This window comes from Symphodus melops (genome assembly GCF_947650265.1).
Source record: "Symphodus melops genome assembly, chromosome: 2".
In the NCBI taxonomy this organism is placed as follows: Eukaryota; Metazoa; Chordata; class Actinopteri; order Labriformes; family Labridae; genus Symphodus; species Symphodus melops.
Genome location: NC_136692.1, coordinates 13,437,774 through 13,452,987, shown reverse-complemented (window position 1 = coordinate 13,452,987; position 15,214 = coordinate 13,437,774).

The following is a 15,214-nucleotide window of genomic DNA, read 5'->3' as shown; positions in this document are numbered from 1 at the left end:
TATCCCTTTGGATAAATAAAGTATTTCAGATTCAAACTGTGACATTTTTACATTGAAAGGGATCAGTTTAGACAGATAAATATGCCTAGAGAAGTCACTTGATTATTTTCTCTCTGTGAGCTTGAAACTTGAAAAGTCAAGGCTGGTATTTAACAGCAGACATAAAGCCAGAGCTGGTATTTAATGTCAGTTTGAAAGACAAACTTAAACTGGGAATTGGGGATCCATTATTTCTCATTATGGAAACAGTGCATATAGTCTTAGTCTTGCAAGTCCTCAACAACTTAATCAACAGCTGGCTAAATGGCTCCCCTCACCACTCTGAAGTGAACTTTGTGGCGTCATTAAATTTTGACAGATGATGTTTGATTGACAGTTCAGTCTGTGTCCGTCAACTCAGTTTGAGCAGCAAAGGCAACATGGCTTTCCTGGTAGAAAGCTATTAATCTCACACAAGCACACAGTGGAGAGTTGTCATGTGTGACTGATGACAAGAAGTCCGTCCTTACCTTCTCTCTCGCTCTCTCACTCTCCCTTTTTACACACAAAAACAGCATCAGGCTATGCTGGTGCTAATAGCTGTATGCTAATCAGGCTACTTCCAGGTGCAGAAATAGATGTGGAACATTAAGAGTATATTTAGCTTTAATAACCAGGCTAATCACACCATTAATGTTACATCAAGTCTGACGCACACTTGCAGGGTGTGTAGCATACGTGTTCTTCTAATAGAGGGTTTCCACCTGACTGCCGCTCATTGAGGGATGCTCGGAGGCAGGAAACAAGGGGTTGAAGAAACCATGCTCGTGTGCATCTCAAGCTTTGCTCTCCGTGTGTGTGAAAGTGTAAAATGTGAGAGCAGCGGCTTTCAGGCTTCACGCCGTTTTGTTGTGTTTGTTTTATTTTGTCTCGTCTATAAATGATGAAGATCCAACAGGAAAGAGAAGAAGAGAGGCACTCAGGCCTCCCTGGGGGGCAAGTGTTCACTGCTGGGCATTGTCCCCTCTGCATCATCCACCCTCCACAACCATTATGCCTCATGACATACCAATGAGGACAGATTGTGTGTGTGACTGAAATGAATGATTACCTTTGAAACTAAAACTACATTTCACTCTTTGTTTTTAGTGTAGTTTTTTATTGAAAGTAGTAATTTTTGTATCTATAAAAAGGTCTTAATGATGATATAAGTTGTTGCTCTTAAAAGATTGTATTAAGTTTCAATCTCATAGTTTTAAAGAGTTCATCAGAGCACTGTCTATAAATCACCAACAAATTCATCTCTTCTGTTTGCTGCCGTTTAAAACTTTACCGAACTTGTGAGCGATCATTGTGAGCATTACCAATAACGTTCAGTGTTGTAATCTCCTTCCAAATAAAAAGAGTAAATAAAAAATATATAAATATATATCATATATATCATTTGAAGTTTTACATTAAATCCCAAAGAAATAAAACTTTATTCGAGAAAAAATGTTGAGGGCATTACATGACATGTTAGACAAGTGTGATCCTTTCTTGAAGGATGCAGGAGTCTAGATGTCACAAGACCAGCAAAACCACAATAAACATATAAACATGCAGCAGCTCATCACTCCAGTCCAACATTACATGTTAATAAAAAATACAATTAAAAATTCAGATTACATAATTTACATAAGCAAAACTCCATTTCTGTTGGGCAGTGGGCCCATCAGAGAATAAACCTTCATAGAGTTCAAAAGTAAACATTTTAATTTGGATAATAGGCTATTGTTATGTGTTAGCTTTTCTGTTGATGTGTCACATGGTTAATTGACAAACTATGTTTAAACAACTTTTAATCAGAGTCTCCTCTGGAAGAAAGATAGTCCCTTTGTATATTAAATGATGCTAAATTGTGGTAAAACTCACACTCCACCTCGTGGTCTCTTAAAGTTTGAAACTCTTGTCAGTGTTAAAAATGTTTCTCAGTTGAGTAAACTGACCTTTCTGCACAGTTGACGGAAGACATTAATTATGTATTTGTAACCACACAGATGTTTAAAAATTGATTCATCTATGCAGTTAAAGTGAACCCTACAGCATTTAAACTTCTTTGACTGACTTTTTTCATGCATAGTGCTTTATTAGAAAGTGACAAGTAAAGAGAGACAGGAGGATTAGATACTTAGATACTTTATTGATCCCGAGGGAAATTCAAGGCATCCAGTTGCAGTATACAGACAGGCAGGACACAAGACATTAGTTACAAAAAAGACATTAGTTACAACAAGACATTAGTTACAAGTTTCAAATGGAGCAAAGGCCCTTGGCTGAAGTCGAAACCACACTGTTGAGGTAAAGACTGAGAATTTGCTTTAATTACTCCACCATGTCAGCCATGGAGCATACCTTCTTAGTTTTTCACAGCACTGCTATGACAGGAAAGGCCTGTAGCTATGGGAAAAACATTGAACAACGTTGTTTTAAAATATATTCTCTGACCAAATGTACAAGCTAAACTGGAGGCTCAATATGATGGACATTTTTTTCCTATTTAAAAAAATGCCAACTGTGGTGACTTTCCCTTGCTTTTCCCTCCAGACTTTGTTTCTCTAAAAGAAAAAACAATTTAGAAAGTTTTGTTCATAACGTTGTTGAAGAAGGCAGCCATTAGGTCTTTAAAGCTTTGTCTCTCTTTCCCTTAATGCAGAGTGTTACAGAAGTTTGTCTGTTGCGACTCTGTCCGTGGTCCTGATTGTGGAAGTGTCAGCAGACCAGAGCTGTCTAAGGTGTTTGAGGGGTTTCCTGCGCACTCAGCCTGTGTCAGATCTTCTTAATCACTGACACATTATTTGTGTTTGTCTGCTGCACTATGCAGTCTGTGTACTATGCTTCATTCCTTGTAGAGGCTTTACACTTTTTCTGCTAACAAATGACATTGTAGCTGTGTCATACATTGACCTGATAGTGGTATGTGCTGAGTTGATGTGTGCACCTCTTGTGATTAAGGACAATATATATGATAACCTGCACCATTATTTTACCCAAAAAAGGTGAACTGTTTGTAAATCCTCTAGATGGTTACAAATCCTCTTTCTATCATTCAGTCCTGCTAAGCTGTATATCAGGTGCTGGAGCAGATTAGTAGTTAATAAAAGGGTTAATCCATTATTCCTTTAGATCCTTCTGCACAACAGGATACTGTCATACTCCTAAATAGTGTGTACATGTTGTATTAAGCAGGTTAAATGTTGTAGCTAACAAATACACAGATTACCACTATAAGTCATTTAGGCTTCACCCAAAAGTCAAAGATTTATATCATCAGTTGAGAGGTAGACCTCACATTATGTCAGCTAAATACCAGAATCCATTAGAAAGTGTGCAATTTTACACAGAGCAGTGCAGCACAGTATGGTACATTGCACAAAAATGGACTAAGATTTGTTGGTGTATATTACTTTTTTACCTGCAGATAACCCCTGCAGTCCAAGGATTGCAGGAGGGTCTAAAAGATAAATGATACCCTCTATGGCTGAGCCGGTTTTTTGGTTTCAGAGTCCTTCAGCTTCTATTGTTCACATGTTTCTTAAAGAGAAAAAAATGACTGCTGAGACCAAACCTTCTCCCAAACAAGTAGACCGAGTAATTATAACTATTATAAACCCTGAACATAGCAGTTTGACATGAAAAATGGTTTACCATACTATGCTGTTCTGCAGGCTTCAGGCTCAAGGAGCTGTGAACCAAGATGCCACTTACCCTGGTACAATGCAGCAAATGGCAATTTTTAAGTTTGTTATTGTACATACAAAATAAATAAATATATATTTATAATGATAAAAAAACTACATATTTATTGATGGCAGTTGATTAAAGGAGGACAGAGATAACTAAAGGCATTCAGATTCAGCTTCTGGGGCATCATCTTTATCCCTACCAAATTTCTTAACAAATCATTTCGTTTTGTATCAGAAAAAGCTTCCAAACAGGTAGAACAACACTTCTATGAGAATTTATGTCACCTCAAAGATGTCAGAGGGAAAACAATCTGAACTTGTCACCACATTCAATTACAGACTGAAGGTTGGCAGCATGCCTTCTTCAGCACAGTCATGCTCCTCTAGCAAGTCAGTTAGTTTGAGGGTTATAGCCCTCCCTTTCATCCTCCTGGGATACAAAGAGAACAGATTTTCTTGTTACAAGTACAGAGTGACCTAGCATTTAGGGCCTAGCCAGACAAAGTCCTCTTTGAGACATGCAATGTTTCGTTGGCTATCCCAGTGGGGTCAGGTCTTTGGTAACCTGTCACGGAATGAAAATGTTTTGTGATTTCATGCTGTACACCAGAGGTCATCAACTACATTTGTACGAGGGCCAGCTTTTTCTTGACAGACACTTTAGGGGCCAGACTAAAATATACTTGCATATAAGCCTGACAGCTGTCAAGCCTGAAGTGAAGATGTTGTTGTCATGGGGAAATGTAATTTCTCCCATTAAGCCTTTATCGAGCAAGTTATTATTTTTGGTCATTTCAATACACATTACATATGGCCAGCCTTCTGCACCTCAGGAAGGTCGAGAAGCATGTGATCCTCACTCAGCGAATCAGAATAAAATCACCCTATGTCACGGATCCTGCTATTGTGGCATTTTAACCAAATATGGTAACTTCGTCAATGTTTATTTTTGTAAATGAAATTAAAAATGTTTGAAAAATGTTTTAACAGAAATAAAGTTCTGTTATAGGTTGAATTTTTGAATCTCAAAGTATTTCAATGAGTGCCCTATAAAGTGTTTACTGTTAATCACAGGTCTGGGCTCCTTAACGTTGTATTTGATAGGCAGAATGACTTTTGATTTCATGTAAAATAATTTCTATTTAACTTCTGCTCAAAAAAAAGGGCTAGAATTTTTTCACTTTTTTTTCCTCCTGCCTTTTTTTGACTTTTAAGTCTATGTTGAAGTTTGTTCTTAAAGGGGCGGAATAGTGTCTTATGATCTTATGATCAAACTTTGGGGGAGTTTGGATTGGCCTACTGGCCACCAGTAAATGACCACTGCTGCACACAAACAAGGGGACAGCATTTATGTATAAAACTGATTTCTGCACCATTACAGACTGTAAGTAGAAACGAGAAGTTGCTGATTGTAATTTCCCAGTGGTTGGCTAAAAGCATAAAGAAGCAGGTGACTGGAGAGTTCTAAGAACACCTGGAGCGGCTGATTGTGGTTGCCATTTGGCATGACACCTGGTTTAGTGGGACCCCTGTAGCTGTGAGAGAAACAAGGAACCCAGACCTGCAGAGAGGCAGATGCAAATTAGAGACCTCTCACATGGGATTGTGCTGTTGACATTCTGCAGTTGACCTGTCCTTTTAATTGTTAGAATTCAATGTATCGACTGCAGCTAAGAGACTTGAGACAACAACCTCTTTGTGATCATTTCAAATATATACTGTAAATACTTTATTTAGTTAAAGTGTTACTTTTTACCACAATAATTTCACACAACATGGAGTTGCAGATTCAAACAGACCTTTTACAGCTCTTTGAAACGGAATGGCACATACAGTAAGATCTATCTATCTATCGATCTATCGATCTATCGATCTATCTATCTATCTATCTATCTATCTATCTATCTATCTATCTATCTATCTATCTATCTATCTATCTATCTATCTATCTATCTATCTATCTATCCATCCATCCATCCATCCATCCATCCATCCATCCATCCATCCATCCATCCATCCATCCATCCATCCATCCATCCATCCATCCATCTAAGACCATGCTCATTGTTACATTTACAAAAAGCAGGTAAGATATCTTACTTCTTGCTATATTACAAGGGCCCAGCTTAATCCGTTGTGGCAAAAAAAAAAAAAAAAACTGCTGAAATCTTCAACAGACCTGGGATGGAACAGCCATTCACAACAGTGAACAGTGCGTTAGCTGGGATAGGGGGAGAAATGGTTTTGCCTATAGCCTCAACACATCATTAGCAACTCTAACTGCTGTACTGTAGTTAGAGTTAGTTTGTGAGAGACCATCATCTGGTCTCTCACAATGCCATTCTGTCTTGTCCTTCCTTTAAAACATTTCTGTTTAGTAATAAGTGATGTAAAAGGTCAGTTCAGTGTATTTTCTGATACTGATCGCCTGTTCTTTCCAACCTTTCTTGAAACATGATCATAAGACACCAGTAGCCTCTGGATGATTCACTGATAAGCAGTTCCTCATGAAGCTCTGTCACCTTTCTGCTCCTTCACTCACTGGACTTTTTGTGTGAGTGCCTAACACGCAAAACTGTCACTCAGGACAAAACCAGGGCATGAGTTTGTTGTGTAATGTGAGATGTCTCCTGGCAAAACAGCAGCCTGTCAGTGCCAGGCCTAATAGAACCCTAACAGTCATCAGAAACACATACAGAGTGTGATGGTGTTGGGAAATCGTTTTAACCAACATGATCCCTGCTCTTATTTACACAGTCAGTCAGAGAATACAGTGTAAATGTATCATTAAGTTTACATTACATTTATTTTCTCTTGGATTACAGTCAGTTCTTATATTTCTGTCTCTTTCCTTCTATGGTTCAACTTTTTCATCACACATGTCTGCAACTTCCCGTTCTTTCCAACACTCTCTGTATGGCCTTGGTGTCTCACAATACCCACAATGCAGTGTCACACAAAGGATCACTGCTCTAGGCAATGGGCAGAGTCAGCTGAACGGTGTGTGTGTGTGTGTGTGTGTGTGTGTGTGTGTGTGTGTGTGTGTGTGTGTGTGTGTGTGTGTGTGTGTGTGTGTGTGAGCCTCTATCTCTCTCAGCACATAAGAAGCGACGTACATCACATGTAGAAAACCAAGCATGAAACATAGTTCACATTTAATACTTGATGAGGTGTGTGAGGCTGTCAGGCATCCTTCTTTAGCGCAGTGAGAGCAGTTGTCGGATCCAATGAGCACTTTTTATCTTGTGTAATGTCTCCTGAGCTTCAATGTGGAGAAGCCCTTAGAAACAAAGTCCCAACAACCTACTTGTATACCATGTTGTACATTATGGCACATTACATCATACCCTAGTGTATAACTAATAACATTCACATGGTTACACAGTGTTTTCATACTGTTTGAAATATGAATGCAATAGAAAAATAACCAATAACACTAACATGTTTTTATTTGTTTCTTTCTAAGTATTTGGGGATTTCCTCATCTCACACTATTGGTCCTTGAGAGCTGTAAGAAAACGTAATTCCACAATTTACTAAAGCAACGTTATGTTTGCAATGAAGACATTTTAATCTGGGGGATCAAGTTTTGTGTCTGGTTTGTTCGACGTCACCTTTAAATTCTAAAAATAATTTTTGTTTGAATCTTCACAGGGTTATGCTAATTATTTCATGAACATTGTATCTTACCTTTAAAAAGATTGTGCATGAGACCTTCAAATGAGAGAAAACCCTTTTTTCAGTTCCAAGTATATAAGTCCCACTTTAAATCTTAGCAAACTAATAATCACAGTGTGCTTCTTTTTAGACCAAATAAGCTATACTTTTAGATCAAATTAAATGAAGTATTTATTATGTATACCTAAATTGTGCTGTTTAAATTGATTGAGGTGCACCGTGAAAGTGGCACCAAAATGTAATGCACTAGATACAGCTTTCGTTACTAAATTGGGAAGGGAACAATCAAAATGATGGTTTGAAAAAGTGTTCTACTTTCAAAATAGTACAGAAACTAACAGCTGTCTCTTGTGATGAAGTTGTTTTGACCCATTCATTCACACTCGTCTGACTTTTGAGGCTCTGTCCTACAAACTTACCACACATTTTGCTTTGTTGATTGTAAACATTTAGTTTTTGTCCACACACTCAAATAACTAATGCTACATTTCTACTTGGAAGAATTGTCTTATCCTCTTAGCTCATAAAAAAAATAAGGCTTTCCTTCTTCAGTATATATTATTGTTGGTTTGTATCGTGAAAAATCAAACAAATAACACATTAGGGTTGAGGAGATATGCTATCTGAAGGCAAAAGGGTGTCCCTCAATTAACAGTGCACAGAAAGCCAGCTGTCAAAGAGAGGGAGTAGATGTAAAATAATTTAACTATCGGGATACTTTTGGATTTGTCCTGGAAAACACAGAGATTTGTCCTAGTTGTGTAACACAAGAAAAATTAAACAGTAAGAGGAACATTTCCCAGATCATTCCTCACCTTCACACAGCTGCCTTTCACAACCAGAAATGGACGTGAGCATCAGGTTTTTGAATTCCAAACACAACATGAACATACAACTTTACTCCTCCCCAGTGCGCGCTGAAGGTCCGTGTTCGATGGAGCACCGTGAACAGGTCCGACTTACTGCCGGCAATGCGAACCAGACTCCTGCTCCGGTCGTACAGGGACCAGACCGCCCTTAGCAAAGGGCCCCGAACCCCATACTCTTGGAGCACCCCCTACAGGACACAGTCGAACGCCTTCTCCAGATCCACAAAGCACATGTAGACTTGTTGGGCGATCTCCCATGAACCCTCGAGCACCCGATGGAGAGTGTAGAGCTGGTCCAGTGTTCCATGGCCAGGATGAAAACCGCATTGTTCCTCTTGGACCCGAGGTTCCACCCTGGAATATACTTTCCCAGGGACGCTGAGGAGTGTGAACATACTTTATTTAAATTTTAACAAGGTTTTTCCAGATTGCTTTTGGAGTTTTATAAAAGCTCAACAAGTGTCATCCTTGTCCTCTCAAAGTGGAGTTAGACCACTTTGGTTGTTGTATCTGAATTAACATGTCTTGTTGATTTGGTTCAAAGGTTTTCCAAGAAGACAGATGCTATTGTCCAGAAGAAGTCTCCTGCAGCCATGCTACTGAAGAAACCCTCTGACTCTGAATGGGACTTCATACAGGTCAGTCGGCTCCCTTTTATTTTTTTTTATTATATTAATAAGCATTGCTTTTGAGTATATATTGTTTATTTCTGATTGATTATGAATATCTCGTTTCTTGTTGTTTGACAGATTGACACTGGAATAAGGCTGAAGAGAGGAACAGCGACAAGCCATACAACAGTCATCTCTCCTCTCCACACACCCAGACTCTTGTAGTTCCCACAGGAGCTAAGAACTAAAACAGAGTCCTTCCTTTTTCCTGAAGTCAAACAGATGACGGTCTGGTCCCAGGACTTTTTGAAAAGGTCTAATGAAGCTTAGCAGTGACAATGCACCTACAACACATTTTCTTACCTCTATGTTTTGATGCATATTTCTGAAGAAAATTAGTTTGTTTTGTTTGCTCAGTCATAAAATCAATTTATGAAGAAGAAGATCCTCTTCCCCATACTACATAGTGCACTTCTATGACATAAAACGTAATATTAGAATGGAAAATATCTGCCTGTATTACATCTGTGTTTTAATAACTAAATTTGCAGTATTATTGCAAAACTTGTTGATATTCGCCCATATGTTCTGATATTGACAGTGACCAAGCTAGTCCGTCTCTATCGTCTCAGATGTTTTAATGTTTGGTAAGGGTGAGTTATTTAAAAGAAAATTAAGAAATTACATGTATTGCATACTGTACATAGTTTAAAGCAGACTCTAAGCTACGTATGTCTCTTTACTACTCAAAACCTTTTGAGCTGGAATCTTTGGGTCACCTTACAGTTTGTTTGTTTCAATTTGACAGTAGCAACATTCATGTTGACATTGCCCTTACAAATAACAATCGTTTATAAGTTTGTATTGCCTATTTTGTATATCACATTAAAGCATATTTTAGGCAGTTGTGAGTAGTCTACAGAATAATGAAGTTGTATTCTTAGTTGCACTGATATTATAAATATTTAAAATGCTGAAGTTGGTTCTTTTATTATCTATAATGCCTACCTATTGTGATAAGTTGATGTACCATCAAAGTTCTTTACAGTCGCTGCGACCTCCGACCTCCCCGCTGGCCCTCCATCGTGGGTGTGGGAGGCAGGCGGGTTCAACAAAGGTCGTCCAAAAAAAATCAGAGGGGTGTCATCATTATTGCCACTATCATCCCTCGACTAGTTGACATCTTTTATCCAGATCAAGACAAATGCTTGATATATTGTATTTGTGGTGCCAGATCTAATACAAACACACATACACACACACACACACACACACACACACACACACACACACACACACACACACACACACACTTGGTCCTTGCTAGTGTCTGTACATTTTAGAGCACATACTTGAAAAGGTCTCTTCAATGTCAATATAGATACAGTACATAAATGGTTCAATACATTTAGCAAATATCTTCTAAAACAACACACTTTTGGTCTACAGAAATACACAAACTGTAGATTATACAAACACACAAACAGGTCTCAAGAGCTGCAACTTCAGGCTAGATTAGTTTGAGGTACTCAGGGGCAACACTCCTGTTAAATTAAACACTACTACTATATCCACTGTTTGCACTTAAACACACACGCACACACACGTGCATGGAGGGATCTGTGTTAAATCATGGATTGTGAGGAATCTTGGAAGCAAAAGAGGAGAAAGTGTGTGACTAACAAGTGAAGAAGGAAGATGAAAGTGATAAAGTGAGAGCAGAGAGAGATGTAAGATGGAGGGCTATGGGAGAAAGGAAGAATAAAAGAGGAAAGATTTCTCTCTTTCCTTAAATACTCCTGCTGAGATGCTGCTCCGCTGATCAAACGGAGAGAGAAAAGAGGTGAGGGGGCGCACGTAGGAGGAGGAGAAAGAAAGAAAGAGATATAGAGAGCAGAAGAAAAAGATGGAGGAGCTGCTGAACACAGAGAAAATTGGAAAGGTAGGAAGTTGGAGCAGACGTGAGATCAGAACTGTAAGAGGTTTGATGAGGATTTGACTACGATATCTGAGTATTCTCTGTCCACTTCCTTTTTTCAATCCATCAGATTTCATTTTTATCAAGGAGAGGTCGGTCACAGACCTGTGCCAGTATGACAGCCATGACACCTATTTTAGAAACCACAGAGCAGGAAACACTGTGCGAGAAAGTGAAAAAAAGTGTGTGTGTGTGTGTGTGTGTGTGTGTGTGTGTGTGAGTGTGTGTGTGTGCATATGACATCTCCTTAAAAAAAAGCCTATTAGAGTCTCTTCCCCAGTGGATTCGTGGCAACTTTAGCATCCAGTGCCACCACCACACCACACATGCACGCACTGGTCTGAAATTTGGGCTCTAACATGAACTGACAGCCGGGCCAAACATGTCATGCTGTGAGATTCACATAAGTTGATATCACGAGGAGGACATACACAAGTTTTAGCAATTTGTCATGAAAGCAGATTTTTGTCAAAAAGGGAGACGAAGAGGAGAGAACCTGAAAATGAAACACTGTAGCACAGGTGATACTGTTTTTGTGTCAGGTATTGTAAGTGTTGCTTTTGACGAGGAGTGAATATATTTCTATCTACAGCTATTTCTGTTAATACTAAGTTCAGTTTTCGCACACTTAACTACACAACAGTCTGTTTGGTCTTAACATTGAATCACTTTTGCTGTGAAACTAAAACTTTTTGGATCGTTTGCTATAATGTGACCTTTTTCCTCATCAACAAAAACTCTTCTGTAAACTTCTAAATCATAGGAAATGTTTATTAGTACGTACTGTCACTTTTATTTAGAGAGAAATGTTACTAATACATGCTATTCTTCATGCAGTTGTATTTCAATATGTTGGTTCTTGTAAAAGTACATGTTTATTGTAAGCACACCACTATGACACAAAATATTCAACTGAAAAATTAATTTGGAGGTTAAAAGGTAAAGCTCAAAGTGACCTCCCATCACTAATTAAAAATGATTTGTAAGTATTTTAAATGCCCATCTGAGGATGACCATTGCAAACTAATTAGCCTTTAGATGTTGTGTGTTGCATCAAGTTACTTGATTCCAAGCAGCAACCTCCGGCCTGAGGTGGGAGTGTCCTCTTGAGGCTGGCTCAAGTGAAGTAACATTCACAACGCAGGCAAGAAAAAAGCTGTTTTTCCGGCATAGATAAACATGTTTAAATCCTGGTACAAAGACCGAAATATGTCTGGTTTGTTATTGTCATGACTGGCACACACTGTACAGGGGGGGATGTTTTTAAAGATGCCTTCCTTTTGATTTATACAACAATAATGCTATCCATAGTTAGACTCTTAGCTTGTACGTGTGAATAGTGTCTTCTCATGAATAATTTCATGAGAAGACACTACTGTCTTTCAACAATCAATTACTTTACTCATTATGAATCTTTGCAGTAGAAAAAGTAAAGAAGGGCTGTTCTGCAGCATGCTGTTACTCACTCTGTCTCACACTTTTTCAGCAGAAGTTTTAAAAAATATATGAATATCTTGTTGGTGGTGGACTTGTTTGCTTGTGCAGGTCATGTAGAGGCATTTGGTATAAATTCAGTCTATTTCATATTCAGCCAAAAATTCTTCACAAGAGCTTTGAAAGACAATTGTGACCAGGTTGTTTTTATTTGATTCATTTTATTTTTAAATTTTTTGCGCACTTTATAGATTAACTGCCATGGTTGTCAATAAAACAATCAGTAACTAACTATATGATAGAATTTTGTGTTTCTTTGCAGTAATATGCTGCCGTCTTATTTCTTCCCTACAACCACCACCACAGTTAATTATAGTTTAAATGTGTACATCCTTAAGCTATAAAGAACATGGGTGAACCTTTCAGCTACTCCCAAACTTTCTTGATTTGTCTTCCAAGCAAAACTTCTGAATCTAAGAATGATGTTACTTATTTTGTATCTTTTGTTGTCATCAAATCCCATGGTGTGTGAGTCTGTATCTCTTGTCTGTTTAACTTAACTTAAATCTCCTCGTGGAATTCAGTCCCATGCATGTTTGTTCCTCTGGAGGAAAGAAATCTATGAAAACAGGTCACAAAGATAGGTCATAATAATAAAAAAAAAGAAATTAGATTAGATCTGTTTTTCAAACACCTTGCTGCCGGCTTTAACCCTATTCAAGACACATTTGCTGCTTTGGTGTTTTAAAAATTGGATCAGAATATTGGCCATTATTTAGATAGGACTGTAGCTAGAGGAGTTTTTAATGGAATGCAGGAAAGGTGTTAGGATACACACTCTGTATATAATGTTTGGACCCAGACGCACAACAGAGACAGGATAAGCGGTGAAGAAGTTCTTCTAATGAACAGGCTAATACTGAACACACGAGTGAAGTGAATGTGCCACGTCCTCGCTCTCCAGTGAGCGGTGAGGTGAGTGAAGGTCTCAGTGACAATCCTGAAGTCCCAACGTGCGAGGTGAGCATGGAGCTGAAGAGCAAAGAAACACGAGGAGGGTAAGTACAACGACCAGGAACAAAAACACTTTCAATAGGAAATATTAAGAGAGCCAAGATGTGAGGGTACGATACCACTGGGAGGTAGATAATAACCCGGCGAGGAGGGAGGGTAGAGTCCGGGTATAGAGAATATGCACAGGAGAGGTTGATGTGATGTAACACCTGACTTCCACGCCTGCAGCTGATAGCTCAGATGACACACAGGAGAGGAGACACAGGAGGAGCAGACAGACAGAGGGAAACAGACAACACACAAGTGGGAGGGCACTGAACTGAACCTAATCATAACAAAAGGAGCCAGAAGCTGGACTTGAACCTAGGCTGTCTGCTTCGAGGACTCCATACACGGAGCAAGACCAAGCCGCTTTAGACTATATGCACTGCAACGTTATGTTTTATTGTTCTATTGGATGTGCATATGGTTGTACAAATACTGACTGACTGACTGACTTTCAGATAGTGTTTGACATGACAGATGTTTTCTTTCTCCGTTTTTTTTAGCGAGCAGAGACATTTTGTTTTGAGTCTGTTTTTCAGAGTAATAAACTAAATCTGGCTTAAGCTTCACAATCATATTTCACTACAATTTGATTGTATTATTATTACAGTATTGTCATATGAATGTTAGTTTTAATCTCACCAAAATCTCAAATTCTAAAGAATGTCCAGAGTTATGCCTGGCTTTTGTCTGCATTATTATTTTTAGTTGGTGCTAAAATAAACATTATAAAACTAATTCCAAACTTTTTTTTTCTCGACTAACCTCTTAAATTTAAGGCTTTGCTGCTTTTCTGTGTTTTATAAAATAGGAAAGGAATATTTAGAGTTTTGGAATTATAAACCAAACGCTTGAGTGGTTGATAAACAATACCATTAAATGGTCTTAAATAATTACTTTATTTTGTTTCAATGTATACATAGAGATTTCTGTAGTCTTCTATTAAACTATTTTGACATCTGGATCCAGCAACATAGTTGAAGAGTTATCAAATAATGTATGTTAAATCTGACACCATTAAGACTCAATTTACAAATGTAAAAATGTAAAACCACCAATCAAGAGACTTATGTCCTCACCTCGACTGAAGCCATCAAAAAAAACACTGAGGCCTCATTTGACCCAATGGGCTTATTAATGTATCACTTACATGTGTAAGATAATGATCTTAAGTCAGATTTTGATGTGCTAAGAACAAAGTGAACACTTGACTCTCCTTAATTAGCATGGACCCGTATGAGTTCATATGCCATGCATTAATTCATACATTCATTCTTGCTGAGGGTTGCACTTAATAATGCATGAATTAGTCACGTACACTTGTATTAAGGTGTTACTTTACTTTATGGATCATTTTCTTTTGAGTGTGAAAGTCAAGGAGCAGCGGTCAGATTTGAAGCAGTCGCTCTTTGAAAGCTGGATTTAATTTAAGGTCAGACACATTAGCCATAAAAAAGGAGATCATGGCTATAACAGCGCGCTGTGATACTCACTAATGTATTCTAAATTCATAATTCAAGCAGCAGTGCAGCAGAAAATCCTTTATTTAAGCATTAGAGATGAACCTTGTGGATGCATTAATGGTGGACTCCCACCAACAACAGAGAGTGCAGGTCAGGCCCTTTAGAATTGATCTGAGATCTTTTAGCAAGAAAATGTGAGTTTTCATTCCAGCATTTTATATCTTTAACTGGTACTTCAAAGTGTTTCAATATGGGAAAGTATTTTTAATAATGTGATATCAACTATCACGTGTTATCCCCGTTTTTAATAGACGTGTTTTTTTCTTTGTTAGTGTTAAATCATGACATTCTGGGGGTTTTTTTACTCATTATTAATTCTGTGATGTTGAGAATTAATCCGAGACAGACTGATTCTGAT